General features: G+C 43.8%; 1 long non-coding RNA gene across 12 annotated transcripts in view; it reads right to left on the bottom strand.

Moving 5' to 3' along the window:
• The window catches only part of LOC102149067 (uncharacterized), a 314,317-nt gene that overhangs the window by 72,697 nt on the left and 225,686 nt on the right, over nucleotides 1–15,934 (bottom strand). For 8 of the 12 annotated variants that reach the window (XR_011439478.1, XR_011439483.1, XR_011439486.1 and 5 more), the window contains 3 exons: nucleotides 10,713–10,834; nucleotides 9,163–9,288; nucleotides 2,752–5,065 (listed from right to left, as the gene is read on the bottom strand). This is a non-coding gene — a long non-coding RNA (uncharacterized lncRNA). Of the gene's footprint in view, nucleotides 1–2,751; nucleotides 5,066–9,162; nucleotides 9,289–10,712; nucleotides 10,835–15,934 lie in introns of those variants that run through there. The other 4 variants (XR_011439480.1, XR_011439481.1, XR_011439482.1 and 1 more) reach the window with 2 other exon arrangements.

A 15,934-nucleotide genomic window follows, 5' to 3' on the forward strand; every position in this document is an offset into this window, starting at 1 on the left:
ATGGAGTGCCACTTATTCCTTATACTCACAACTCAGTGGCCAATGCTAGTCACAGGGCACCACCCCAATCAGAAGGGCAGGAGGAAATGCCACCCTACCAGTCACCCAGAAGGCAGATAGTCCAACATCTAGTGCATTGTACTAATGACAATCATATGACGCATTGTTGTATTTGAATAAAATTGAGCCAGTCTAAGTCTGAGTGAAGGTAGGCCAACGCCCAGAAGACCATGGCTGAGTGCGCTTTATCATTTCCCAAAGCCGGTCATCGACACCGTGGAACCCAGAAGCCACAGGGGGACTTCTTGAGCGCAGGGGTGTACACGGGTTCGTGTCATCGCTGATGCCATCTTTGCATTTTGCACCAAACAAAACTCAGCGTAAAGTGGCCTTTTGAGTGTGTCTCAGAGGAGATGAGTCCCACATCAGTGACATTTGTGTGCCAAATAATAGAGTGTTTAGTTAAACTTCTGTGTTAGTCTTTAGTCTTCTTGACGTGAATAACCCAGGCATGGGTGACTAGAGACTGGGCCAGGTGTCAGCTGAATATGAGCCACCAAGATGACCTCAGAGTCACTCCTCCATCTCCATCTGCTAAGTTTTGTTATGAATTACTTTAATTTATATCATGTATAAAATTCTCTTGGACCACTGATGGTTGCATGGTAGTCCCTACATAAGTATTTTCTGTTTGTTGTTGTCGTCTCTGCTGAGTGTCCAAGTCTTTCTTTGAGAAGAAATTCTCTCTCCAAAGGTTCCTGAGACCCCCTGTGAACCAGCTTCTGGGGGCCTCTTCCCAAAGATTGCCAGACAATCCCAGACATGTCTGAACCCCTCCTAAAACACATACAATCCTCACAACAATTCTGCCAGCCAGAAACTGTTATCTTCACATTGTACACAAGGGAACTAAAGCTCAGAGAGGTTAAGTCACTTCCCCAAGGTCACAGAGTAAGAAGTGATAGAGCCAGATTGCAAACTCACGTCTGCCTGCCTTTGAACCCATTAAAGCCATGAGTGGGACGGAGGGTTAGAGCAGTGACTCTCAACCGAGGGTGACTTTGCTCCCTTAGGGACATTTGGCAATCTCTGGAGACATTTTCAACTGTCACAGCTTGGAGGGGAGGTGGGAGTGTGCTACTGGCATCTAGCGGGGGGAGGCCAGGTATGCTACTGACATCCCGCAACGAACAGAACAGTCTCCTACAACAACACATTATCTGGTCCAAACCGTCAACAGTGCTGAGGTGGAGAAACCCTGATTAGAGGAAGATAGATCATATCAGATTGTTAGGAAAGGCTCATCAGGGGGATGTCAGAAAAGACGAACTGAAAAACGCGTCTGTGTTAGGGGATGAAGTGGGATCTGCAGACGCAGAGGTGAAGGCAGAACACAGTAGAGAGAGCAGCGTAACAAAGCAGGGGAAGGAAGGTGAAAGCCTGCGCACAGGGCAGAAGCAGCAATAGAAACTGGGCGGGTAAGTTAGAGCCCAATCTTGGGAGGCCTGGAATGCTAAGAATTTAAGTGCAAAGATCCCAGAAAACAAAACACTAAGTGATCTCAGAGTGTTTGTCTTGGGGCTGCCAACCCAGCTCAACAGACACATGTGCCCTTACATAAGTCAATTCCCTTTGCACTCAACCTTCTGCCTCAGTGGGATCTACCTACTGCCTCAGACCATCTTTGTCTCATCCCATGACTTGATGATGGGAAACCTGGCGCCCAGGACATAAGGCACCTGCCCATGGTCACGGGCAAGGTAGTGACTTGGCTGGGACCAGAATCTAATCTAATCTTACCATGAGATCCAGTCCTTACCCCCATTAAATTCACCGTCTCACTATGGATTGGGCCCCTGGGATCCAAAAAGCACAGTCAGCCTTTTCTGCCTTGATTTACCTTTCTTATACTTGTATAAGACTGTTGGTGAATTTTCTTCATTATTTTCCCCATTCCTGTTTGAAGCACCCAAATTGTGCAAGGCCAAATATTCTTGCCCAAGCCAAATAGCATTTTTCTACTTAAAAAAAGAAAAAAGTTGCTGAGGAAAGTGGGCAGGAAAAATTGGAAGGGCTCTTGTTTGCCCTGTGGAGGACGTTCCGGGGATCGTGATTGGCCTGGACAGGTATTTACCATCCCCAGCATCTCATGTGGGCTCAACTTTAATAAAGAATTGAGATTTGGCTGAAAAGGCAAGTAACTCAATCTTACAACGAATCCCAGGGCCAGATCCAGTTGAGGCAGCTTGTGCACAGAACCAGCCTTCTTTGACCCACAGAACATTTCACAACCTAAGTCTAGGTTTTGGAATTTTTGTATTTCTTCCTCCCAACTGGGCAAAGGACTTGCATTCCCAAGGCCATGCCACTGCAACATAAAGGTTATTTATTTCCAAACAAAAGAATTAGGAAATGTGAACTTTAAGGCTTTAAGACTAACATTAACTCATCTGCTAGAGACAGATGGTATTTAGTAGTTTCAATAAGAGGCTGTAAAATGTGAAAACTTAATACATCTGGGATGCGTCATAGGGTGAGTTAATTTGCTGAAACTTTAGCTTTCGTATTTCCTGATTAGATTTTTTTTTTCTTTTCGGTCTCTTGACCTGGCATCTGTGACCCTAACAATTTTCCATTCAACACAAAGGAAACATTTTGAATTCTCCTCTATTTGCAGTCTCACCTAAGGTTATTCTATGGTATTGCCGAGGCTGAGTTTAAACTGATGATGAAACAATTTGCAACAAAGACTTTAATATGAAAGTATCATTTAATATGAACGTATCAGGTCAGCTTGATAGCAGAATAGGTCTACAAACAGCATATGTCTTTCTTTCGTTCTTGGCTTACTTCTTCTATTCATAGTACCTCCTTCCACCCCTGCTTATTCCTGCAGGGAATTTTTGTGTGAGTCCCACCTATAATCTTTAAATTGGACAGATAAGAATTTCAGTTTTGCCTTTTTTTTTATTTGTGGATGCCTTTACTGTGCTGGATTTCTCATTAACTCTATGAAGTAGAAATTCTCATCCTCACTTAATGTATTCAGTAGATGTTTCTTAAGTGTCTCATATCTGCACATCCCTTCAGTAATTCCCGTGACATCTGGGAAGCTGTGAAGATCCAGTTCATCACCAAAAAGAAAATGTTATCCGGAGACATCCACAGACAGCAGCTCGAGACTGTGATGCAAAACATTTCTCTGCTTTTCTCATTGAGTTGACCTATCAGTCCACACAGAGTCATCCCCAGGGGACGTCCTGAAATGCCATCTCTCTTGGGCCTCCCTTCTTCTTCCTTTCCCTAAACATCCTTCAGTCTTTTCTGCAGCTCTATCCAGACCTTACAGGCCTGACTTCACCTTGCAAGTGTGTCTGCTCAGATCCTTCATGGGGGATCTTCCACGAAACCAACAACGTTTCTCTTGCTCACATTTCTGGGAATTTAGAGGTGATCATTAATCTTATCTCTCCCACCTCACTTTGGAACCAACCAAAACCCAGACACAGGAGTCAGATGATGGGGAGAGAAAAATGTCAGCTGAATGGCTGATAAAACTACTTTGGAAACTATGTTCTGGATCCATGGCTGCAACTGAGCCTCTCGACACTTCTCAATTCTCAGAGCTAGACCTTAGGACCTATTCTCAATGGAGTGTGAGGGTCTGCAGAGAATAGTCCCTTACCCAGATTCGCTCTCTCACAGCCACTAGGCCCCAGTAGTCAGGAAAGAGAAAGTGTGTCCTCCGGACAGCCTCTGGTAGTTAGTCACACCCGGCCTCTGACCCTTATGAGCTCAACAGAGAAGAAAGGGCAAAAGCTGACCCATGGAAAAGAAAACTCAGAGGGAGCGAGCCACATGTTTCTAAGTCCTAAACTCCATCACACACTCATCGGAGACAAGGATGGAGAAGGTGAGGAGAGTTCTTTTCCCTTCTGAGTAGTGCAGTGGAAATGCTCTCCCCTTTTTGAAAACATGAGGAGTCGAGAGTGTCTTCTCTAACACTCTCAAGATTTCATTCTTTTGAACCATTAAGTTGTAATTAAACTCATGGTCCAGCAGGGCTTGAACCGCCCCCTCAGCTTCTCTCAGGGCAGTCCTACACCCACCTTTGGGAGCTCTCTCTCCCCATGTCAATCTCCCCTCCATTGTGTAGACTTCTTGGATAATGGCGGCCAGTTTAACTTTCGCCCTTGCGAGTTCTAAAATGGGTAAGAATGTACATTAGTTAAACACCTAGGCTTGAAATCCATTGCCTATTCTATACCCCACCTCAAGCTGTCACTAGCCAAGAGCCCCATATAATTCATGAGAAGTTATACAGCAAGTGCAAATAACAGCAACGCAACCAAAATGCAAAGTCAGCAGAATCAGAATGGCCCAGACTCGAATTGGAATTGCCTCCCAGTACTAAACTTCAAGGGAGAAGTTAATGTCCAACATTCAAATCTTTCTTTACATTGTAATCCAAAGAAATCGAAGGCCAACAGTCTTAAATTAAAGGTTGCAAAAATTAAAGTCTAAATAATATCTTCTCCATTTATTAAAAAAAGTTTCTCAGTCTCACACGGCAGGGTTCTCAGATTCCTTAAGAGAGTGCTCCTTCAGCATCCACAGCCTCTCACTGGAATAGAGACGGTTCCTTTAGGGTCCTGGATTAACTAAAGCCAAGTTGTTAAGTATTCCCCTTTTTAACATGTAAGAAGAGTTAATAGAAATGGGATTATCATAGCATATACCAATGGACTCACAAGCAAAACCCGGAGCCCTATAGCAGGTATGCAAATATACATACATTCGTGCATAATTACATACATACATTTCCCAGAACCCATTTTCTACTGCAATCTAAATGCACATTGCTGTTCCAAAGACCTTAATAGTGTAGAGGAGGATCCAAGGGTATAGTAGAAGAGTTTGGCTCTCTTAAAAATCATTTCTAGAGGCCGACCGGTGGCACAGCAGTTAAGTGTGCAAGTTCCGCTTCTCGGCGGCCCGGGTCCACTGCTTCGGATCCCTGGTGCAGACATGGCACCACTTGGCAAGCCATGCTGTGGTAGGCGTCCTACATATAAAGTGGAGGTAGATGGGCACGGATGTTAGCTCACGGCCAGACTTCCTCAGCAAAAAGAGGAGGGTTAGCAGCAGTTAGCTCAGGGCTAATCTTCCTCAAAAAAAATCATTTCTAGCTAACTTCTCCCTTTCCTTCTTCTGTAAAAGAAGCTAGATAGCTAACTTTGTGATTTTCTTAGTCATCTCCCTGCCTGAATTATCCATGTGACACAAATCTTGCTAGCACAGTATAAATGAATATCTAAATAAATAGTTAAAGCCTCCAGTAAAACCTTTTGGTCCTCACCGTTCTTCAAGCCTAAAGCTCAGATGTGGATTTGGGAGATGCACCTAGAGCAGGAACCCTGTGACTAGGGAGGCAAAAGCCCTGTGCTGAAAATGAAGGAGCTCAAGCAGAGAAAGAGCCTGGGTTCCCAAAGGATCCCAGATCCATGATATGCCTACTTCTGGATTTCATGCTATGTGAGAAAAGTAAATCTGTGTGTCTTTAAACTACAGAGGATTTCTGTGACTTTGCAGGTAAACACACTGCTGAGTGTTTCAAGGAAAAAAGAAAATTCCAGCTTTACCAACATGCAAGTCAGTCTGCAGTGGTTCCCAAAGTTTACGTCTCATAAGTTAGGAGAAATATCCCAGCAGCAGGTCATTTTCCCCAGCCCTGGGGGAAACATCCACGAGTGCATACAGTTAGAAATTATATTAATGACATCACTGTTGCCAGACCTCACTTGAAGTGCCCTTGTTTTCCAATAGAACCCCTTAATTTCCACCTTTTTAGAGCTCCATGTTTCTGCACCCACCCTCATCCCTTGTTGTGCTAAATTATTAAAACTATTCCTTAGGCTGATCACTCTTGCCTCTCATAGGATAATTTTGATGAATTACTATTTTAACATCTACTAAATCTTGCCAAAGACCCCCTTCAGGAAGAAGGAAAATGTGGGAAAAAAGAGAACACAGGGTAAAAACTAATATTCTGCCATAAGTGTAAGGTATTATGTCTGACCTTGGGCTCCTATGCAATATTTACCAGGTACAGATCTTCAGGGACTCACAGCTAGCAGGCGGGACACCGTATATTCATCTACAGCTCATACATCTTTGGGTGTGACAAGAAATACATGGAAAGTATGGCATTTTATGGGGCTCAGAGGATAGAAAGTAACTCCTGCTCTGGGTTTTTGGGTAGACATCATGGAGGCAGTATTGGCACATGGTACCCACCTTTTCCACCCCAGCTCAGAAAGTTCAGAAGGAAGAAGAGTAAAGAGGAAGCATCCTGGCAGAGGAAATGGCATGAGCAAACCCAGAGGCAGAGGAGAGCTGGTGGGTATAAGAAAAAGTGCACTCACCCCAAACCTCCAAGATAGTAACATATTCATCTTTTCAATCTAGAAAATCTCTCCTTTCTTGGATTTCTGTGATATCAACATTCACATGATTCTGAAATAAAATCATCCCCAAATCTCTGATGTCCACTGTCACCTCTCTCTGTATTCTTTCCCTTGGCAGATTCATTCATTGTCATGATCACCACTACATTGTATGTGGGAAGAGCCCTTAAGTTTCCAGTTTTAGTCCTACCATTTCTCCTAAGCTCTGGCTCATCATTTTCAGCAGTGTGCTTGACATTTCTGCCTTGATGTCTTTGGTGCTGATCACAAATGGAAGAAATTCTCTACTCTTCTCCTGGCATGACTATTTCAATTGAAGACCCCACCATCTTCCCAGGCACCTCATTCAGAAACATCTGCCTTCACTGACTTTCTCACTCCTTGGCTCAGCACATCCAAATAGTCACTAGAATCTGAGAATGATACTTCCCCATTTCTATCTCTCTCTCTGTTCCTTCTGAGACTAGTGCAATTGTCCCTATTTTATACATTAATGTTAAGTCAACCATCTTGAAGCTCAACTCGATCCACTTTTACTAGAGGCTGCCCCGAGGACAGATTTTCTCTTTCCTGATTATTGGGGCCTAGTGGATGTGAGAGAGAGAATCTGGGTAAGGGACTATTCTCTGCAGACCCTCACACTCCATTGAGAATAGGGCCTAAGGTCTAGCTCTGAGAATTGAGAAGTGTAGAGAAGCTCAGTTGCAGCCGTGGACTCAGAACATAGTTTCCAAAGTAGTTTTATTAGCCACTAAGCTGACATTTTTCTCTCCCCATTATCTGACTCCTGTGTCTGGGTTTTGGTTGGTTCCAAAGTGAGGTGGGAGAGAGAAGACTAATGATTACCTCTAAATTCCCAGAAATATTAGCAAGAGAAATGTTTGTTGGTTTAGTAGGAGATCCCCCTTGAAGGATCTGAGCAGCCACACTTACAAGGTGAAGCCAGGCCTGTAAGGTCTGGATAGAGCTGCAGAAAAGACTGAGAGGGTCCTTAGGGAAAGGAAGAAGAAGGGAGGCCCAAGAGAGATGGCATTTCAGGATGTCCCCTGGGGACCACTCTGTGTGGACTGATAGACCGTACAGATGAGAATGAGAAAAGCAACTCATTCTCATCTCAATGATGAGGATTCAACTCAATGAGAAAAGCAGAGAAATGTTTTGCATCACAGTCTCGAGCTGCTGTCTGTGGATGTCTCAGGATAACATTTTCTTTTTGGTGATGAACTGGATCTTCACAGTTTCCCAAATGTCACGGGAATTACTGAAGGGATGTGCAGATATGAGACACTTAAGAAACATCTATTGAATACTTTAAATGAAGATGATAATTTCTATTTCTATTTCTATTTCATAGAGTTAATAAGAAATTCAGTACACTAAAGGGATTCATTAATTTAAAAAAGGCAAAAATGAAATGCTATCTGTCCAATTTAAAGATTATAGGTGGGACTCACATAAAAATTCCCTACAGGAATAAGCATGGGTGGAAAGAGGTACTATTAATAGGAGACGATTGGAAAGTAAGCCAAGAAAGAAAGACGTATGCTATTTAGTAGATGTATTATGCTATCAAGAAGACTTGGTATGTTCACATTAAGTGATACTTTCATATTAAAGTCTTTGTTGCAAAGTGCTTCATGATCAGTTTAAATGAAGCCTGGAGGGAAGTGGATTGAGTTGACCTTCAGAATGGTTGATTCAACAACAGTGTATAAAATAGGGACGATTGCACTAGTCTCAGAAGGAATACAGAGAGGTGGAAAGGGGGAGGTATCATTCTCAGGATCTGGTGACTATTTGGATGTGCTGAGCCAAGGAGTGAGAAAGTCAGTGAAGGCAGATGTTTCTAGATGAGGTGCCTGGGAAGATGGCGAGGTCTTCAATTGAAGTAGTCATGCCAGGAGAAGAGTAGAGAATTTCTTCCATTTGTGATCAGCACCAAAGACATCAAGGCAGAAATGTCAAGCATACTGCTGAAAATGATGAGCCAGAGCTTAGGAGAAATGGTAGGATGAAAAGTGGAAACTTAAGGGTTCTCCCCACATAGGGTGTAGTGGAAATCATGACTATGAATGAACCTTCCAAGGGAATGAATACAGAGAGAGGTGACAGTGGATGTTAGAAATTTGGGGATGATTTTATTTCAGAATCATGTGAATGTTGATATCACAGAAATCCAAGAAAGGAGAGATTTTCTAGATTGAAAAGATTAATATATTACTATCTTGGAGGTTTGGGGTGAGTGCACTTTTTTTAATGTCTTTTCAGTTTTTATCAATCTTTACTCCTTCTATAAATATTAAAAGCAGTAAATATTACCTTTAAAGAGAAAATGACTAGTATAACATGATAATGGAGGCAAACTGGTAGTTTAAATGTTTTTTATGAGTTTTAAAATTTAGAAGAAGCATTTCATTTGGCTTATTACTATGTTTAATATTCATGTGTTTATTTACTTAGCATTTTTCAATAAATAGTTGTGGACAACTAGTTAAGTGCTAGGCACTGTTCTAGTCATTTGGAATACGTCAGTAGACAGACCATCAAAGATCCCTGCCCTCTGGTGCTTTCATCCTTCCTTCCTTTTCTAGAATGCAAGTCTACTTGGACTTTTTGGGCATCTTATATACCCCACCTCTTCAAGTGATGGAAGACTCACACCACCATAACCTTCAAGTTAATTCAATTTACTTACCTAAGCTTCTGGTGTTTTGGTTGCAGAATGGAAATAATTGTGGCCACTTTTCAGGATAAGGATGCAAACGGCATGTAGAAAGCCCTTCTTATGTGCTTCTTATGTGCTTCAAAAGTTCACTGTGAACTGTAAGTGTCAACATAAATAGCAATGGGTAAGAGAACAGAAATTCTGGATTCTAGGTTTTAATTCTGGTTTCATAATTCATAGTGTTTTCTTAGACTTCAGTTTTATTAGATAGACAGCTAGCTAGCTAGCTAGCTAGCTAGCTAGCTAGATAGATAGATAGATAGATAGATAGATAATAGATAGATAGATAATAGATAGATAGGTAGATGGAGGGAGTCGGGAGTGGATTTGACTCAAGTCTTCATAAACTTTCCAACTAAGTCCCCGAGTAGCATAGGTAAATGAATTGTGTACCCTGAGTATAACCTCAGGTATCCTGCTACGATCAGGAGATTTTCTTGAAGTCACATTTGCTTTTAATACTACTGCAAATGTCTTCATATCTATTTTCCTTTAACCACAGCACTTTAAACGATTTCCCAAGAATTGATATTAATAGCACCCATTTTTACCAAGGGCATTTTAGCTGCCATTTCTTGTGCTAGGGCCTTTTCTTGCATCAGCTTATTTTATATTCCCAGTTTCCCTTGACTTGGGTGTAAATATTATCCCCATTTTACAGGAAATACTGAGGCTTATAGGCATTAAGAACCTTGCCCAGGATCGTATAGCTAGTCTGTGGTGCAAGTGGGATTCAAACTTCGGCAGTCTGGATCCAGATCCACATGTAGGATCTTAAGGTGTGCCTTAGTTCGCTGTGGCTACTTTTCCTGTCCCCAACCTCCAAACACCATGGTCCATCTTGGGGTTATTCAGGGATGCCACGTGAGAATACCAGTGTATGGCTTCTCCAACCCTACAACCCGCCCATTTGCATTCATACGTGTGGTCATCCATCTTGCCCAAGATTGGGAGATGAAGGAGCATAGTCTTTCCTAGCACAGGTGTCCAAGATGCTGAATTTTTCCAAAGAACACTGGAGTCTTCATCTCACCCTGCTTTTGGCAAAGGGAGTGGTGAGGTAGTTATGGACGAGGTGTTTCTCCCACAGTTCTCCTCCTGCTGGGATGATTTACTTAACGTCTTCCTAATAGTTTGTGGAGCAAAAGGGAGCAGAAGGGTTGGGGCTGGGGGTGAGTGGGTAGAACAGATGAGGGGAGAGAAGGCATGATTTATGTTCAGACGGGCAGTGCCTTGAGCCTGCCTCACAATGGAGGTCATTCATCAAAGCGGCCAGGCCCGCAGGGACACGTAGTGCTTGGGCTTGGAACATATTCCATCAGCCTAATTGCTGGTGAAACCCGAGGTGACGCGGGAGAAACTGATCGAGTGTCTGCTGACCTGCTTCTAGCCCGGCTGACCCCACACACGAGGTTCTCCTTACTCTGAGGGCTTCTCATCTCACCTCTCTCTGTCCCCCACCCCACTCTTCTTTTTACACTTGGTAAAATGACAAGCTTCTTTCTATTTCCTGCTCTTACCTCAAGGAGATGGTGGCTTCCCCGACAGAATACTCTCTCTTGAAATAAGGGCAGCAGATCACTCAGATTCAGAAGGAAGCTGGTGTGTTTACAGAGCCCTATTCCTCATTTCCACCAGTGTCCTGCGCAGCAGCAGAAGAGAATACATTTCTTCAACCAGCATTTACTGAGCACATATTCTGTCTCAGGAAATAGAGATGTAGCATTGAAAAAGTCACCTGAGGTCCCTACTTTTACAGAGGTTAGCGTCTGATAGGAGTGAGAAGTGTTAAATAAGCGACCATGACACAGAGTTAAGAGACACGATGAGAAAAATATGGGGACATATGGGACCTCAGGACAGAAAGGTACATCTAACTCCACCCAGGATGGTGACTTCGTAGGAGTCCCTAGGAAAATCCACCTTTTTAGGATCTTTGTCCCAGAAAAATGCCGCCTTGTAATAAGACTTTCTCTTTCTAGTCACAGAACATTGTGGAAATCAATTGAAACTGTAGCCTTCAGGTATAAACAAGATGATGCATCTCTCTTAAAATGCAGTGGCCAAAATACTAACTTTGAATTTGTTAGAATGCGATTGGCTCTAGGAATATAATTTTTGAGGATGCTTGTGGTTATTTGTAAATGGTGGCTTAGCTCATGAATCCTAGCTCCTGGGGGTCAGCATCTGAGAGGGGCCTCTCCTCCTGTTGAGGAAAGCCCAGACTTGCTGTTCATGACATCACTATTGCAACTTATAGAACCTGCGGGTGGATCTGCTGAACTTCCCCAGCCAGGCGAGGTGGACCCGAGACCCTATGGGGACATACAGGTGCTAGGATGTCGTATTCCCTTCCCTCTGAGTGGGTGCATCCTGACTAGAGCTCTAAATCTCCTCTTCCCATGGTTGAGGGACCTCTCCCTCCGTCTCCATGGGGTCTACCAAAGGTAAGAAATGACAGTAAAGTTTGCTTTTCCTTTGTTCAGAACTGGTGAGTCTGTCCCTTCCGTAGAAAAGACACTCAGACAGAGGAAAAGAACGTGCTATCAGTTCTACTTTCAGAACTAGGAAAGTCCTCTTTCTCTGGAGTTAAATAAGAGTGAGAATTCTGGCAGGCTTCCTATAGGAAGTAAAGGTTAACTGAAGGATGTATAAGTGCCTGGTGAAGGCACAGAGCGATTGTTCTAAGAAGGAACACCTTGTGTGAAGATTTAGACCTCTGAAGCACAGAGACCACAAGACAGGTGAGGTACTAAATAGGGGCAAGGGTGGGGGTGGGGCAGCCAGAGGAGGTGAGGCTTGTAAGCAATGTTAAAGAACTTAGAGTTTATCCTGAGGTTGAGGGGAAGACAGTGAAGAGTGTGAAGCAGAAGAGAGACATATTGGGATCTGCTTTTTAGAAAAAAGCATCCTGGCTACAGCATGGAGAAGGAATTAAAGGGGACAGATAGGAGGTAGGGAGACCAATTTGACAGCTGTGACCACAGTCCAGGAAAAGAGGGCGGGAACCTGAACTAGGGTGGTGGTAGTGAGGATACAGAAATGTAGATACATTCAAGAGATGGTGGAAGCCAGAATGAACTTGATAGATTTTAAGTAGATGGTGAAGGAGAGAGAGAAGGTAAGGATGGTTCCTGGGTGCCTGGTCTGAGTGCCTAGAGTGATAATGGAATCATTCACTATGTGTAATGGACTGAATGTTTGTGTTCCCCCAAAATCTGTATGTTGAATTCCTGACCCCCAATGTGATGGCTCAGGAGATGGGCGCTTTGGGAGATAATTAGGTTTAGATGAGGTCGTGATGGTGGAGCCCCTATGATGGATTAGTGCTCTCACGAGAAGAGAACAGAGTTTCTTCTTGCCACCCCATGAGGACACAGCAACAAGGTAGCCATCTGCAAGCCAGGAAGAGGTCCATCACCAGACACCGAAGCTGCCAACAGCTTGACCATGGACTTCCAGCCTCCAGAGCTGTGAGAAATAAATGTCCGTTGTGTGAGCCCTAGTCTATGGTGTTCTGTCGTAGCATCCTGGACTGAGTAAGACACTGTGACAGGGAAGGAGAGGTAGTGTAACTCCAGTTTCAGGTGGGAGCAGGTACGAGCGGGATGCTGCCAGATGTCCGAGGGGTTGAGTAGACAACAGGAGTTGGAAGAGAAGTCTAGGCTAGAGATATGGATTCCAGGCTGTACTGTGGAAGGATTGTAGAGCCATGGCATTATGAGGTGACCATGGAGATGGGGAAGAGTGAGAAGAGAAGAGGCTTAGGGACACCAAAATTTAAGGGGCGGAGACCTAAGCTTGCACACAGTGTTCACAGTTACTAATGTCCAGAGTGAGAAGAGAGCAAAGCTCACATACTGGGCCACAGGCATGTGATCCAAGCACATAATTCTGTCCCATAAGAACTTTAACTTCTAGCCCTTCAACAATGGTACCCTCAGAAACTGATGTCTATGAAAGGGCCTCAGTTGTACCTGAGGTCTCATTTTTTTGGATTTTAGAATGCCCCACAGATGTGAAGTACTACCCTAATAATAATTCTCACAGTGATTGGAGCTGTTATCCTCCCCAATTTCAAAGGGGAGAAGTTACATTCAGAGAACTTACTTGGCTTGTCCCAGTGAGAAAGGCAGAGCCTGAAATCACTCGGGTCTTCTGATTTAGATGTACTGCTCTGTCCTTGTCCTTGTAAGTTACTACTTATTGCTCCTATATGTTTATGTTAGTTTATTATTTTCTGAACCTGTGGATCCTCTCTGTCAGAACCCAAAAGAAAAACACCCTTCAGCTGAAGACACGGAAAAATACAGCATGAGGGAATTTCTCAGAACCATTTCTGAGAGACCTAAGATGCCCTTCTCTTGGGACCTTGGCCTGTCAGCTGTTACCAAGTCCTGGAGAAAATGGGGAGTCTGAAACGCAGGCTGTGTTTGTCCCTGCTCCTGCCTCGTTTGTTCTATTTCTGCTTCACACCATCATGGATAATGAAAGTCGACTGGCTGCTTGGGTTTCCTTTCTCTCTGCCACTGTCGTTTCCATTTGCTGGATCTCATGCCTTTTTAGCACAAAGTTGTTGTGTTTGGGCTTCACTTTGCCAGGCAGTGATAAATTCCAAGAAAAACCTATTCTTATTGAATTATTTTCAGAATGTTATGCAAACATGTCTAAATTATGTGGCAGCCAATTCTGCTCTAAGATCTGGTTTTGACTTCATGTTAATTCGAGTAGGGGAGAGAAAGAAAGAAACAAACAAAAACCCAAAGTGCTGAGATGCCATCTTTCATTCTCTAGGAGAATTTTTTTTTTTTTTTTTTGAGTCTAATCCTTTGATCCAATGGCTTAAGTTCCCTTTCAGAACACTGGGTAGTGAAGGGCGTGTTCCAGTCTTGGATGCCCCTCAAGGAGTACACAGAGGGAAAGTGCCGCACCTCAGTTCTCCAGGAGAAGAAAGGCTGAGACAGGTCGAAAGCCAAACACAAACGTAGGGAAAGGCCATGACCTCCTTTTCTTGAAAAGGATCAAACAGGACTTCTTTCAGTGAGTTCAGACCTTAATCTAAGCTGTCTTCTCCCAAGGAGCTTTAAAAAAACAAGTAGTAATGGCTATTTTCCACCCATGTACTCTCTATCAGCAACTCTAAGAACCAAGATCTAATTCTACCAGAAACAATACATTGCTGATCCTGGGGGTGGACAACTGTTGCTTTTCCATTTCCACCTCTTATAGCCAAAATCCCTCTCTTTTTTTTTGATGGAATGTTCTGTTCCCTCACTAGCTGTCCATTTTGGAGCTGGCTACACTGGTAGGATGAAAGGCTGGAGCTGTTGATGACCCTTGTCAAAGGGCATTTGCCTGAGACTGAAGCCTGGACGGGAGGGTGGACAGTCAATGGGCAGAGTATGCAGGGTCCTGAGCACATCATCTGAACTCTGGCTTCAGACCATGCCTGAGCCAGATCTACTGCCTGGACTCTGTAAATATAGGAACCAGCAAACATCAGAATCTCAACTACCGTGTGCTTCAAGTCTCGGTGTGTTCATCTGAAAAACGGAAAGGACAATATACTGAGATTTTCAATGTGTTCCATAAACCATTGGAATTCCAAAAGTCTTGTCCATAATATTCTTGTTCAAAATGCCATTATGTGCGCATGTGGCTGACTATACAGAACAGAATTAGTAAAGAGGAAGGACTCAAATTCCTGAATTAAAACTTTTATTGCAACAGCACCAATGGCCTCCATTGTCAGAAGATTTCAATCAAAACTCCTCACGCTGGCTCTACCAGATAGCCTGTCTACATTTGCAGCCTTATCCCTCAACATCCCTTCACATTTCCCATCCTCTGGCCACACCAAGCCCTGCAGTGTTCTCCACTCATTCTCAGTGCTGCCTGTCTATGTCCCTGCAATCGTAGTGGCTCCTTTTCACGGGATGCCCTCTCCACTCAGCCGCATCCCACGTCGCAATATCTCCCAGTCTCACCCATCTGCAAGATCCATATTCTTCAAAAATCCTCCTTCAACTCCCCATCCCCAATCCTTCTAACAAACAATTCTTTCCCCTGAATCCCCAAAGCATTTTATCTAGACCTTACTTATGTTACTGCATCAAGTTCCCCTTATGCACCACTTCAGATCACCCCCAATTCTCAGGAGCTTCAGGGGCCCTTGTTGCCCACATCGCCACTGAGCAAGCCATCCTGTGTAGACTCTGGCCAACTGCACATGACCACAACCTGACAATGACTCCCTGCAGGTCCGTGATCTGAACCTCTTATCTTCCATTTTGGTACATTCCTGTTGCCGTTGAGTCATTAAACCCAATGGGATATACGTGCACACACACACACATGTACACACACACACGCAAACACACACACCCCTATAAGGGCAGGGAGTTAATGGTTCCTGGGGTGAAGCTTTGATCACCAGGAGAAGGAGCCAGTGAATAACTTCTCCATCTCCTTTCCCAGTCCATCACATACTTTGCTGAGACCCAGTCCTTCAAGGCTTCTAGGTCCTATGAGAGTGAGCAATTAGTTCTACTTATTACCAAGTGATGTCTGGCTTGGCAGACACCCCCTGTAACTGTTCTCCTTGCCTTCCTCACACCGTTGTCTCCTCCTTCCTCCCCTCCTTGCTTGCGATATCCAGTAACGAAGCAGCAGATACTGCATGCCTCTGGCTCTGTTTCCTAGGGTACCCATCCTCTTACTTTCTACTTTATATCACGGTTGC

This window comes from Equus caballus, chromosome 6 (genome assembly GCF_041296265.1).
Source record: "Equus caballus isolate H_3958 breed thoroughbred chromosome 6, TB-T2T, whole genome shotgun sequence".
Classification (NCBI taxonomy): Eukaryota; Metazoa; Chordata; class Mammalia; order Perissodactyla; family Equidae; genus Equus; species Equus caballus.